A 15,532-nucleotide genomic window follows, 5' to 3' on the forward strand; every position below is an offset into this window, starting at 1 on the left:
AGCACAAAATTTCATCCACAAACAGATGAACAAATAGAGGTGGTCAACAAGATAGTGATCCAGTTGCTCAGGGGATATCGCTGCAAGCATCCCAAGCTTTGGGATGAACAATTGTGTTATGTGCAACATGCTTACAACCGTGCTAAGCAATATTCTACACAAAGATCTCCTTTTGAGACTTGTTTTGGTTTTACACCCAGGTCTCCCTTGGATTTTGTCTTTATTAAAGAAATAGCAGTTGATGGACATAGTGATGTGGACAAAGTAACCAAGTTCATTAAACAGATCCAAGAAATTCACTAGGCAGTGTAGGAACAACTAGAAAAGAGCCAGGCCAAGTACAAGGCAAGGCATGATAAGCATCGAATTGAGCATAGCTTCCAGGTTGGTGATCAAGTATGGTTGTACATCAGCAAAGACAGAATACAAGGTGAAGGTAAGAAGTTGAAGCCAATAAGGTATGGTCCTTTCAAGATACTTGAGAAAATTGGCGAGAACACTTTTCGCCTTGATTTGCAAGCTTACATGCACATCTATTCAGTAGTTAATGTAGAGAACATGAGACTGTTTGAACCTTCATTGATTGATGATCCCGAAGAGAAAATTTAGTTGCCTTCTATTGATGATCTGTTGTCTGAATATCTCAATGAGTTGTAGGAAGATACAGTTCTGGATAGGAAGGTGAGAACTACGCGCAGAGGGGATGTTGAGTACCTAAGAATCAGACTCAAGGGTTCAAAACAAAGAAGTGCAAGATGGATAGAGATTGGACAAGTGAGGAAGCTATCTCCTTACTTGATTGATGCTTAAAAGCCAACTTTTGGTGGTCCAAAATCTTTTTCAGTGGGAAGGCGTGATCCAAAATGGATCCAAAACACCTTCTAAGTCTTCAAACATTTAAAACTATCGCTTGAGAAGAACCTTTTAAAATGGCGGATTACACTATTGGGAGGCAAAAACATGAAGAAAACAGTGAAATAAGGCCTATTGGAGGCTTAAAACAACTTTGCATAGGAGCCGTCGGATTTGGCCGATCAACAGTCCAGATCCGATCAGCATATCACGATCTGTGAAGGCACGCGGAGGTGACCATATAAATGTTACGATAATGATTAGCGGGGTCAACGAGGACCGTCGATCAAGCACGTAGATCGAAGGCCTAGGTTAACCTGCCATATCGCATTGGTAGATTACAAGGGAGCGCTTACAACGGCCCGGGGGCTTATGCAATATGCGATAGCGACAAGTCGCATCGCAATATCGCATCGGAGCTATGCAAAGGAGCGGGGCCGATAATAACTATGACTGCGATAGCCGGACCCAATAAAATTATGAATGATATTTGATATATTTTGAGATTCGGAAACATGACTTTTTCTATGTAAATTCGCGTTTTCGTTAAATAAATGAAAACAAAAGAAAATGCGAATAAAGCGATAAACCAGAACCGAAAGGGTTTATACATGCAGGTATATATGTTTTGAGATCCTAAATAAGCGGGATTTGGGGCGGGCCGTAGACGGTAAATGGTTTTGGACGGGCTCCGCCCGAGCCCATACACTAGTTGCCACGTGTCAAGGCACCAGAGAGAGAAAACCACCCTTTTCGGGCGTTAACCCTCGTACGCATGAGCTACCTGAAATGAATCTCAACCGTTGGATCTAGATCACTCAGATCAATGGTGGAGATGCGATAAGCGATATAAAGGCAGACCCGATAAGAGTTGTAAGGCAGAATTTGTAATATTTCAAATCTGATAAACGTTAGATTGGCAAATTTTCACAGTTTTATGTGTATTTCTCTGTGTAAACAGAGAATGACCATTTTTGGGATTTCAAAGGCATCGATGGTCCATTCCATTACAGAACAGGTGGCCACCATCCCTGAAGGCATTTAGCAATGATTGCTAATGCTCAGAGGGGGATTCAAGCGGACAGAGGCCGGGAGCCAGAGAGCCCGAGAAGGGGAAACGAACAAACAACATCGATTGGCTTTAAAGCCACAGACTAACAAAAGATAGAGGCAAGCAGTGCTGAGACAGAGAGAAAACAGAGACAGAGAGTTAGTGAGGAGAGTCTGTGTTCTCAGAAAGACTTGGGGGACCAAGTAAAGCCTTGTTGTTTGTATCTGTGTGTGAGACTCAAATTGAGCTCACTTTTGTAAAACTCTGTTTTTGAAGACATAATAAAGAGGTCACCACTGAAGGCTGGACCAGGAGACGTAGCCTAGGAGTGTTGGGTGAACTCCCTGATTATTTTGATGTGTTATGTGTGTCTATTATGTTTCTTTAACTGCTTCATTGTCTATGCATTTCGCAATCTTATCGATCCACTGCACAAAGTAACATAGGCAGATCCATGCACATGAGTCTGTAATACCTTAAAAATTCTCTAATATCACATTATCATATCAAATTTATGATAGATTTTCACCATAAATATATATTTAGTGCTATATAGTGTTTTTTCGCAATGAACAGTTAAATACGTAGTAGGAATAAGGTAACTGTGTACGTAATATATATAAAGTCTTCCAAGTTTTTATTGGTTGGAATTCAAATATTAAATAGAAAAAAGTTCTTCGTAGTTTTTTATTTTTTTGGAATTCAAAAATTAAATTTGTATGGAAAGAATTGCAATATTGAATCCAATTAAAAATGGATTATCGAAGAATCTATGGATGCGAGAAATTTCGACAAATTTCTCATTCACTGATTCTGTCTTTTTTTGTTAAAAATCAGACCATGAATTGCGACTAAGATCAATATTCCGACTTCAATATAAGAATGAATTTGAAGTGTTTGTATTCCCATCTTATTTTTCATACACAAACGATATAAATATACAGGAAGGTAAGTAGGAATGCACAAGAGAGTGATCGAAGCCATTCCTTTTCCCCAAGCCTTAATTGAAGCTTGCACAGAGCTATCAAAATCGAAGGTATGGAAAATATCCATGACTGCCTTTTGTAACCACTTTTCTGCCTTCGCCATGAATGAGGGACTCAATTTCAACATGAGAACTTAGAATTTGTTCACGTCCACAACGGTGAGCTTAAGTCGATTGCAGATTCCCCAAATATTCGAGAATTTGACGGACATAGGCGCGGTCAAAAAATTGATCGCGTCCATGTCTGTCGGATTTCCAAATATTTGGGGAATCTGCAGTCGACTTAAGGATGGCCCGTCCACAGCCCCATCGTGTCGAAGTATCCTTCCTCAATCATCGCCCGGAGCTCCTCATATTTCATGGATTACATGTCCAACACTGCAATGTTCCTCTTGAGACTATCGAAGGTAATGATGCTTGTCTCTGCATCCACCAGGAGACGGAAGCCACTGCACAACTGGTCCATTAGTCCCTTTTCCCCAAATTTCTCTGCAATCACCAATAGGTAGTCCTTGAACACCACACTAGTTTTTTCTTCTTCTTCTCCTGATTTTGCCATCGTTGATTCCCACGACAAAGTTCAACTAGATTTGTGTGAATTTCACAGAAGAATGAAATGTGGAGTACCTTTGCAGGAAGGTAGAGGCGGGATAGATGGGAAGTGAAGGCAAATATGGAAGGGCTAATTATTATAACAGAAGAGTATGCCATGGATGATTCCTAAAAGCTTTGGTGCATGTCGAGATATGAATATTGTGTGTGCCACTGCTCAATGGCAGCCGAGACCAACAACGATTGTAGCTTCCCTGAAATGGTGATTCGTCGGAGTGGTGAAGCATTCATTACTGTGATGATATCCCCTTGCCCACGAAGTGTAGCCCATGCTAGCAATACGTGGTGGGTACGCGTGAACACCACTTTATCAAACTCGCAAGGAATCCTCGGCAGTTAGAATGACGGTTATTCCTATTTCAGACCCTATTGCAAAATAAATGCCCCCTGACATGGGCCCGATATAACACCATATAACACACCGCGCGTTTTTTTTCTCTCTCATCACCCTGCGCGGCGTGTTATATGGTGTTATATTGGGCCCATGTCAGGGGGCATTTATTTTGCAATAGGGTCTGAAATAGGAATAGCCTAGAATGACTCGGGACCTCCATGACACACACTCAATTTCAACCAAAAAGTCAATGTAAGCATTTTCGATCAATTTAAATAAAATTTATTGAGGAATAAAATGGATAAATTAGGTCAACAATTTAAGTAATACATGAAATGCATCATTTCATAGGAGTTGGGAATATAATTTACAATTTGGAGTAAGTTTGTTGTTTCTTTTCATTATTTAAAATGTATTTTTGAATGGATTTGTCACCTTAAAAAAAATTAAAACCTCTAAAACATAGTAATTTTGTACATTAAATAATTAAAAAAATCTAATAATTAGCCAAATAAAGAGCTGTGAAAATATTAATTAGGCTATGCATAATTATGTGTAATTAGTTGTACTTTAATCATTCTATGATTTGCATATTATTTTAATAAAATTTATTCTAAAAATTTAGGAAGAATTTGTTAAAATTACGAGTATGTTTGTGAACTCTACACAATTTAGAGTTTTGTGTTTTAGAGTGTTGATAATCCATTTATACATGGTTCAAGGTGCATTGTGAACTTCCAAGGCATGTAACACCAATGATTTTGAGTCCTACAAGTTTGCCTAACATGGACTTACTTAAAGTCAGACTACCCCTCTAACCCTACGCTTCTTTTAATTAAGTATTTGTGAAATATATGAACCAAATTATCACGTGTATAAGTCGTGATTATCTCACATCATGAACTGTATAAAGATACATGTACACGACACAGTGAGGTGTGGGTGGCTCTCCAACCTAATACCTGGAAGATATATAATAATGACAAATATTACAATCACAACCCACCTAGTTACATCAATGGAAATCCATGTCAAAACATGCAATAAAGGCCTTCCTTAGCAAACTCTAAATCTGAACATCAAAATCAATCCACCTTGGAACACCAAATTTTTTTCAACCCTGAACTCAAAATTTGGGCCAGCCAAACTCCAATTTAAAACCCTTTCCAGACCTCAAATTTTCACCCATTAGTCAAACACCAAAATTTTTCCCACTCTCGTTGAACACCAAAATTCGACTATGCACCAAACACCAAAATTTGGCCCACTATGCACTAAACACCAAAACTTGACCAACTGCACCAAACCTCAACTTTGATTGTTCTGGTCACAGGGTCTAGCAAACATCGAATTTCAGGCAAATTGTCAAACACCAAAATTAAGTTCGCACTTAATCGACTCTATAATGTGTGGAGGAAATAAGTCATGAAACATTGACCCACACATCTGCATGTGTAGTGAAACATGGCCACAGTCATGCCAACTCCCCATCTACCTTCATGTCGAGTTTAGGCTCCATTCACTCCACCCAATTTTTCCTTTCAAAATCACTCTTTCTTGCTCTTCTATCGAACTCCATAAGTCCTTCCATTCCAAGTCCTCGACATACTTATACACTTCAATCGTACCTTGCCCAATCGACATGTCGTTCAGTTGGGGCACAATTCTTCATCTTGCTGACACCTTAACTCTTTAACTCATGCTTCATTTCTTTCCACATCAATCATGCTTCGTCTCACAATTCACACTCATCCTCATTCTCGGTTGCCGGTCCAATCCATCTCATTGTGCCATTGCACACCCACTTGACTCATTCTCAACTCATTTCACCCTAATGCTCATGTGCCCAATCGACTTGTGTCAACTCATTTTACTTGTTCACTTGCACACCTAACCGATTTGTCTTAGCTCATTCCACATACGCTCATGCCCAACTTCTTTAGTCCATCTTGAAAACATGTCCCATACCCATGCCAAGTATGTGGGTAGTTGACCTATCTGTTAAACTCGCCCAGGTTGATACATCCATGTCTTCTTAATTAGTCCACTATTTTTCACAACCCATCTCATCAAAAAATTGTGGAAACCCCAAATTCGACATTCCATTCTACATTATCTCATGAAAAAACCAAACCCCTCCTCTAGGTGTGCCCATTCCATATGATACCACATCAAAAGTTATCATGGCGCCTATCTTATCTCGCCATTTTGTCCCACCAAGATGTTGCACATGTGTCATTAAGGCAAGGAAACCCCAAAATCTTTGCATGAGTAACCATACCAAGATGTTTGTCAATGATATGATTGAGCATGCTCATGCTCCTAACACATTGCCATTTTAAGGGTCTTACATCCTCCCCCACTCAAAATCATTGTCATCCTTGGAAATCCTCCAATCAATAATCAAACCGCTAAGTCACCAATAAAAGAAGTCTCATATCATGGAGTAATGCTTGTTGATCTATCACCACACGTCTACTTTGAATAATTTCCTTGCATGCATTTGTGTGTTGAATCCCCCTATTTCTCCTGTTAATTAAGCAGTTAATCTGATTGTCCCTAAAAAATCCACAAGATATCACTTCTGCACACAAGTGCACTTGTTTCCTATAGTGGTTATACTAAGCATCTCTCCAATCCTCCAAGCTTATCCTAGGCACCTCTGCAACACCCAAGAATGATAACTCACTATCCATGATCTCCACTCCATCCATCTCTCTCTAATTTGGGATTCTCTCTTGAGTCCTCTCTATCAAGACTACAAGAATGCCTAAATGTTGCACCAACACATCCTCTATCTGTCGAAACTTATTTTCTGACTCTCAAATCTACACCTCATGCACTAGAAAAATTTGTCTAATCATCCCCACATCTCTTGTCCACAAGGAATATCCATCACTTGCTCATATGGATGTCACCCGTGCTCTCATCTTGGCACCGCCTATAAGGTCCTTGGAGCTGCGGTGCGGTTGGGCGTCGGGTGACCGTGCACGAGCGCGCGATGGGCGTGCGATGGTGCGATGGGCGGGTGTGACGAACCGGGCGTGCGGAGAAAATGCGACGAAACCTTGCGACGAACATGCGACAATAATAGAAGTGCGATGCACTTATATGGCGATTGGAGCGTGGAGCGCTTGGCTTAAAGCCGACTTGCGATGGCGGGCAGGCCGACTTAGAAGTGGGCGTTGAAACGTTGCGAAGGGGTGTGTAAACGAAGATATGGTGGTCGGCTGGGCGAGCCACCACCACACTTGCAAAGTGTATATATATGAGTGCGATGGAGCTCATTTCAACAATCCAACTTCGCACTTCTTACTTCTGTCTTGGAGTAGGTTCACTTGTGCACAGTTTTGAGGAGGATGAGCGCATAGCTCATGCGCTCCTCTAGTGGGTTCGCACTTGGTGAAAGGCGCTCTTGGTGAGAGGTGGATGTGCTGGGCAAGGCGTGCCCGAGGTGATTGTGCGGAGGCGTTTGTGCGGCGACTTGGCGTGGGTGTCTTGGCGACTCGGGTGAGCGCCCGCCCACCGTGCAAGTGCGCACGAAGGTGAAACGGAGGTTGGAACCGAAGGTTGTTGAGTTGGGCAGGTGGTACTACGTGTTGTGCACACGATTTGGGCGTTTGTCAAGAGTTGGCAAGCGGGATTGCGTGTGGGCAGGGATACACGGTTTGGGCGTTTGCGACCAAACGAAGAGCGAATCGGCGAAGACATGCGACGAGGTGAACGACGGGTTGGAGAGTTGTGCGGCGACCGTGCGGAGGTGCTGACGAGCTGGGCAACCGATTTTGCCGAAATTGTGAAAATTTGGCTAAGTGTAAATTTGGGGTTTCCCAAGGACTTAGTCTGTACATTGTAAAACGATGATTATATAATATATTGATTTGGGCAGACTCACATTATGGGGAGTTGTACTGTTGCAATTGTTGTTGTTCTTGTTATAATTGCTATGGATAATGAATGAGTATGGACTTCATTGGTATAAAGGATAAATGTATGTTTACTTGGTTGCAAAACACAAGCTAAGTAATGTTAAAGTGAAAGTAGGCGTAGTCCACGAACATAAGTATTGGTGAAAAGAAAGTGTTCGGTGGTGTCGCACCTCGCTATAAGTGGTTGGAAGACTACCGCAGGTGTAGGGGCGTGACAGTTGGTATCAGAGCAGGTCTGAAGACTTGGAGAAGTCTTGCAGGAAGTTGGGTGAAGCAAGTGTGCATACACTTGAAAGTTGATGACAGGTGATATTGAGGCTTGAACAAGGTTCAGGTGTTGAAGCATTTGAAGGTAGTTTGAAGACTCGGTTTGAGCAGGGTTGCTCGTGACAGTGGAAGCAGGTTTAGCAGAGGTGAAGCTTAGTGCTTGGACCAAGCTGAACGACAAGACATGGCAAGTTTGGGAGAAGGTGAAAGGAAGCTCTTGCTTACCTTATACAGGTTGAAGAGGTTGGAAGGAGAGAAGCCTCGGATTCGAAAGGAATTTGAAGTCTTGGAGAAGATTGTTGAAGATGAACTTCTTCAACTTGGTTGGACAATGGAGCAAGATGAAGTTGTAGATTATGCTGACCAAGAAGAGGAAGCCATGATGATTGAGGATGTTGCAGACATGACCATGATGGAGGATGAACTTGAGATTGATCAAGTTGGACCAAGATCGTGCAATGAGGAAGAGCCTCATGATGATGAAGTAAGTATTGATACTTGTGTTTCATTTGAGCATTTGGTGGATGGACCGTATGCAGGGAAGGGCAAAGCCAGTTTGCCGATGCTATGGAGGATCTTGCCATGGATGTCTATGATGAGACCTTGTATGGAGGAACAAGGATTGTCGATTGTTGCAGGACTTGTTGGGGTTGTTTGTGACCTTATGGTAGAAGGTACAAAGGCCCTTGACAAGGGAGGAACATGATGATCGTTGTGGATGATTGGGTCATGCTTTAGCCACATGGAGAATTGGCTAAGTGCCCGGCATGACTCATGGACAGGTTGAGGAGGGCACATAGTTGTGATGATGCTTGGGTGGACTTCTCATGGCCGAGACCAAGAGCAAGTCTTGGTGGTACCTTTGGTGGAGGAGCTATGATGGAAGGGACTCATGATGTGATGACGATGATATGGTTAGGTGACCGAGTTCACTAAACCGAAGATTGAAGACTTGGATGAGGATGACCGATCGTTGTGATGAGTCTACTTGGTTGGACTACATGGACAACATAGTCATGGACATCAGGTTGGAGACATGGAGCATGGCAGTCTTATGCAGGGACATGATGTAGGAGCACTTGTAGAGGTGTCACTTATGGGCATCCAATGAGGAGTGCTAAGGCAGAGGTGTTGTGCAGATGGATTTGCTAGTGTGACATGGAGACTTACTACTTATGAGTCGATGGAGAGGTTGTGCACTCTTGTACAACAAGGCCATGGACTTGGGTGAATTTGTGAGCAGATTATGGAGCTCATGATGACATGAGGTTGTGACTTTTAGGGACTTCATATATGGTGGACTTAGAGGATTTGATGCATTGAGGAGCTGAGGTCAGAGACTTTGATGCAGTATGGGATGCATACTTTCAAAGTACATGTATGGGCATGGCTTGGAAGAGTGACTTGATGTGGATGATCGATATGAGACACTTTGGAGTGATGGAGTTACAACGATGATGATGCCTTGGTGGCAATACTTGGGCATGGGTTGAGCCGAGACTCAACTACTTTGGACAGCATGTTGCAGATGAGATGAGGACTACTTCATGGACCTGAGCATGGCTTACACTTGTATGGAGATGGATTCTTGATCAAGTTGAGGATGTGGCAGGATGTCTTGAGAAACAACTGATGGTGGCATGAGGATGTGCATTCTCATGATTGAGCGTGACAGTTGGACTGGCCATCCGACTAGTTCAGACATGGGGGTCGACAATGTGCAGAGATGTGTTAGCATTGTGTTGGAGTATCATGGCAGCAGTTCACATGATGACACATGAGGAGGTCGACACGAGACGTTGCAGTGGACATGTAGCTTGGATGGAGGGACCAGCCTTCCATGATGGAGAGCAGCATGTGGAGATTGTGACAGGGTGGTCGATGATCATGGATTGAGATGATCTCTGATGGATGACATACCGATGAGGTGTATACCTTGGTATGGTGATCTTGGTGACAGATGGTTGCCGAGGCGAGACATGGTGGAGGCAGTGGTTCTACATATGATGCAGTGATAGTTGCCGTATGTGGAGGAGTTGACATCATGGATGATCTTGGTGGATGGGTACCAGGATGGTATGTTGTCGAGGACGGCAATGATTTCAGGTGGAGGAGGATGTAAGGTCCTTGGAGCTGCGGTGCGGTTGGGCGCCGGGTGACCGTGCACGAGCGCGCGACGGGCATGCGATGGTGCGACGGGTGGGTGTGACGAACCGGGCGTGCGGAGAAAATGCGACGAACCCTTGCGACGAATATGCGACAATAATAGAAGTGCGATGCACTTATATGGCGATTGGAGCGTGGAGCGCTTGGCCTAAAGCTGACTTGCGATGGCGGGCAGGTCGACTTGGAAGTGGGCATTGAAACGTTGCGAAGGGGTGTGTAAGCGAAGATATGGTGGTCGGCTGGGCGAGCCACCACCACACTTGCAAAGTGTATATATATGAGTGCGATGGAGCTCATTTCAACAATCCAACTTCACACTTCTTACTTCTGTCTTGGAGTAGGTTCACTTGTGTGCAATTTTGAGGAGGATGAGCGCATAGCTCATGCGCTCCTCTAGTGGGTTCGCACTTGGTGAAAGGCACTCTTGGTGAGAGGTGGATGTGCCAGGCAAGGCGTGCCCGAGGTGATTGTGTGGAGGCGTTTGTGCGGCGACTTGGCGTGGGTATCTTGGCAACTCGGGTGAGTGTCCGCCCACCGTGAAAGTGCGCATGAAGGTGAAACGGAGGTCGTTGAGTTGGGTAGGCGGTACTACGTGTTGTGCACACGATTTAGGCGTTTTTCAAGAGTTGGCAAGCGGGACTGTGTGTGGGCAGGGATACACGGTTTGGGCGTTTGCGACCAAACGAAGAGCGAATTGGCGAAGACGTGTGACGAGGTGAATGACGGGTTGGAGAGTCGTGCGGTGACCGTGCTGAGGTGCCGACGAGCTGGGCAACCGAGTTTGCCGAAGTTGTGAAAATTTGGCTAAGTGTAAATCTGGGGTTTCCCAAGGACTTAGTCTGTACATTGTAAAACGATGATTATATAATATATTGATTTGGGCAGACTTACATTACGGGGAGTTGCCCCTCCCCTTTATACTGTTGCAATTGTTGTTGTTCTTGCTATAATTAGTATGGATAATGAATGAGTATGGGCTTCATTGGTATAAAGGATAAATGTATGTTTACTTGGTTGCGAAACACAAGCTAAGTAATGTTAAAGTGAAAGTAGGCGTAGTCCACGAACATAAGTATTGGTGAAAAGAAAGTGTTTGGTGGTGCCGCACCTTGCTATAAGCGGTTGGAAGACTATCGAAGGTGTAGGGGCGTGATACCACCTCTTCCAGTAGGCACTTTCATTAGTGAAGGTCCATAAAATATCATCAAACAATCCAAGTGAGGAATTATAATGACCAATGGAGCTTGTGAGAGTTTGCTCTTATTTTAGCAATGTTGTTTTTCTTCTTTAAGCTAGTCAAAGTATAGAGATACTTTTGATCTTCTAAATTAGGGATGATCACATTTTTATAATATCTTAGGTTATTTTATCCTTTAATGCTTTGTGAAAACACAATTTCTTCTTAAATTTAAGTGAATAGTATTTTTAAGATTACCATTATTTTATGAAGTGACATCCTCCTTAATTTAGCTAAGACACTTATCTAACCATACACTTATCTTAGTGGCTTTCTAACCAAAATATTCAACCATGCACTTATCTTAATGGCTTTCTAACCAAAATATTCAACCATACACTTATCTTCTTTTCCAATATATCTTGATTAAAAAAAAACTAACCATAATGATCTTTCTCCACTTTTAAAAATATGTGGAATAAGACTTTAGACTATTGGGCTTTGGGTTTAGAAAAACTCTATTTAATTATTAAATTAAAAAATTTAAAATATAAAATTCACCCTAACTTAAATATATAGATATAATTCACATAACATTATTATTAAAAAACTCATTAAAAACATTTATAATCCTTTTTTCCCTTTCTCCTCACCATAAAGGTAATGGTAGTGCTCCGGCCTTCCTTTTTTTTCCTTTCTCCTCACCATAAAGGTAATCGTAGTGCTCCGTCCTTCCTCCCTATTGTTATTTTTATTCCATATTGATGAAGGACGCAAACCGATAATCATATGGATTTATATTTGCTCTCAACAATCAACGGTCATGAGGGAGTTGGTATTCATCAGATACCGTTCAGGAAGAGAAAGCCGGTCGACCCTAAGGAGAGGAAAATTCATCGTTTCCGCAATTCGGGAATTCGGCTTTTTAATATTAGAAACTCAAATTCCCCGAATTCTTTTTCTTTTCCGCAATTCGAGAATTCGGGATTTTTATATTAGAAAGTCAAATCCCTCGATTATATTTTTACTCTAGTTTGATTTTTTTTTTTTTTCCATTCCCGCAATTCGAGAATTCGGGATTTTTATATTAGAAAGTCAAATTCCTCATTTATTTCTTTCCTGTTTGAATTTACTTTCAAAATTTCTCAAAAATCTAGGTTAAATAACGGTAAAATATATCTACATTCAGAATTTCATAGATTTTACTATCTTAACTCAGATAAGCGTAAAATATCTTCAGCTAAACATTTTTATTTTTCAAGATTAAGTGACGATTTTTTAAAACATTTTTTGTTTTAAGATAAGAATTTCTCAGCTAAATAGATGTCCCTTAATTATTATTATTATGTTTTTTTTCAATTTAGATAGATGTAAACTCTCTTACCATTTCTGAATGTATAAAAAAAGTTTTTTTCAATTTAGATAGATGTAAACTCTCTTACCATTTCTGAATGTATAAAAAAAGTTTTTTTTCAATTTAGATAGATGTAAACTCTCTTACCATTTCTGAATGTATAAAAAAACTCTTCTACCGGAAAAGAAAAAAAAATAAATAAAAGGACTTTTAAAATAATTTTCTTAAATATTTTTAATTTATGTTTTTTAAATTAAGCATAAAATCTCTTCCGAGAAACATTTTCATTTTTTGAGTTTAATTATGGTTTTAAAATTAAAAAACATTTTTCCTTTTAAGATAACATTTTCGAGATTAAGAAACATTTTTCCTTTTAACATAAACATTTTCGTTTTTTGAGATTAACTATTGTTTTAAGATTAAAAAACATTTTTCCTTTTAAGATAAGAATTTTAAGCTATATAGATGTAAACCATCTCTTAAAAAATATTTATTTTTTCCAATTCAGACAGGTGTAAAGTAAACACTATTACCATTTCTGACCGTTAATGAATAAAATCTCCTACCCGGAAAGATAAAAAGATAAATAAAAAGACTTTTTAGATAATTTTCGTAAAATGTTTTTAATTTTTTATTTATCATTTTTTTAAAATAAGAGGAACGGGTAATATTTCCGATCTGAATATAAGAATGAGTTCGAAGTGCTTTAATTCCCTTGTTATTTTCGGATTTTCATACACAAATGATATATAAATCTACAGCAAGGAACGAATGAATGGGCAAGACAGCGAACTAAGCCAGTTCTTTTTCCCAACCCTCAAGTAAGGCTTGCACAGAGCTTTCAAAATCAAAGGTATGGACCATATCCATGGCTGCCTTTTCTAACCACTTTTCGGCCTCCGCCATGAAGGACGGACTCAATCTGATCATGAGAACGCAGAATTCGTTCACGTCCACAGACCCGTCGCCGTTCAAGTCGCCTTCTTCGATCATCGTCCGGAGCTCCTCGTCTTTCATGGAATCCATGCCCAACACCGCAGCGTTCTTCTTCAGACTATCAAAGGTGATGACGCCTGTCTCCGCATCCGCTACGAGACGGAAGCCATTGCACATCTCGTGTATTAGCCCCTCCTCCCCTAAATTCTCTGCCATTATTGGCAGGTGGTCCTCCAACACCACACTGCTTTCTTCTTCTTCTCTTATTCTTGCCATCATTGGTTCAGGAAAAAAATCAACTGAAATGCTGGGTACCTTCACCGGAAGAGAGAGGCAGGCAGAGCATAGGATAGAATGGAAGTTCAAATATACAAGGGCTATTTATAATACCCAAAGAGTATCCAATGACACACAACAAACAACCATAGAAACGTGCGTGTCACTGCCAACGTTACCCAACAACATCATTGAAGTTTCCCCGAGTCGAGAATTATGTACTTCCTAGACATGGTAGATGTCATTCATCCTTAGGACCGAAGAAATGTGGTAGGGCCCGCGCCCTCGGAATGAGGTGGCTGCAAGTGGGCACCGTCTATTCAATAAGATTGACACGGGGCTTCCCCGACATACAAATTTACAATCCATCCAAACCAAAAGTAAATGTAAATATTTTACCTACATTCCATTTAAACCAAAAATCAATGTAAATATTTTACAGACCGAACAATTCAAACCAAAAGCCAATGTAAATATTTTTCACGTTTTTAACAAGATAACCGACCAGTATAAATTCTTCTAAACAAATCTCAAAGATAAGTGTTCAAGGAGGGGTTGGTAGAGGAAATAATGTTACGTGGTAAGCGATGACATTTTTTTCTAATTAATATAATAATGATGCAGTCGTTATTGTGTGAGTTTTTTTAAAACATATTTTATTATTGATAATTTGAATACTTGAAGATGATTTTGGTGGGAATCTAAATGTTTGAGCTTTATCTCCTTCAACACAAAACGAACTATTCTTTCGTCTTTTACTAAAGAATACCGTGTGTTGGCCACCATCGGCGGCATACGATAAATCTCAGTCGTTTCCCACGTTTTTCGCGTGCATATTATGTTTAATCAAAAACATTGTTAATTTCTAAATATTACATATTTTATTCATATTAAATTAGGATGTTTTTTAATATAATTAATAAAAACAATTTTACTAATCTTTAAAATTATAATAAATCAATTTATTAACCTTCTAAGTTTAACTATATAATAAAAACACAATTTAGTATGACATAGACTTGAATTACGTGAACGAGAGTACCAAAATATGCTACTTCATAGCTACGTTTGACCCCAAAAACAAACAAAAAACAATACATTATATCATAATTAAAGTAAGAAGTGATCGCGAAAGCGCGCCTATGTCTTAGAACGCGTGTTAACAATTTTATATTCTAATTACACATAAATATAAATACTTTTTTTATCGTGAAAATAGAAAGCATGAAAGCGGATGCCATGAGCCCGGTCATGAGAGAAGAGCGAACTTCAGAAAAGAAAGTTTAATCTCACTAATTTTAAAAAGGAAGGTAGAGAAATGGGTATAATCTTCGACGCCGTGTATATTCTAATTACACATATATATAAATTAAAGTGAGAACTCGAAGCGCGTGTAACAAGTTTTATATTCTAATTACACATAAATATAAATATTCTTTTATTGTGAAAATAGAAAGTAGGAAAGCGGATGCCATGAGCCGGTTTTCAGAGAAGAGGGAACTTCAAAAAAGATTGTTTAATCCGGGAGGGTGGAGAAATTAAATGCATTAATGTAGGGAGAAAAATAGTAAATTCATTAAAGAATGTTGTAAT

General features: G+C 40.3%; 2 pseudogenes; one reads left to right on the forward strand and one right to left on the reverse strand.

The window, feature by feature from the left end:
• Nucleotides 1-13,418: 13,418 nt before the first annotated feature.
• LOC149233359 (calcium-binding protein KIC pseudogene) lies at nucleotides 13,419-14,129 on the reverse strand (annotated as a pseudogene).
• Nucleotides 14,130-14,664: 535 nt separating this feature from the next.
• On the forward strand, nucleotides 14,665-14,718 carry LOC149233360 (U5 spliceosomal RNA; annotated as a pseudogene).
• Nucleotides 14,719-15,532: the final 814 nt, after the last annotated feature.

Source organism: Pinus tabuliformis, chromosome J, assembly GCF_031772625.1.
Source record: "Pinus tabuliformis cultivar Carrire ecotype Pingquan chromosome J, CPIR1, whole genome shotgun sequence".
Lineage (NCBI taxonomy): Eukaryota > Viridiplantae > Streptophyta > Pinopsida > Pinales > Pinaceae > Pinus > Pinus tabuliformis.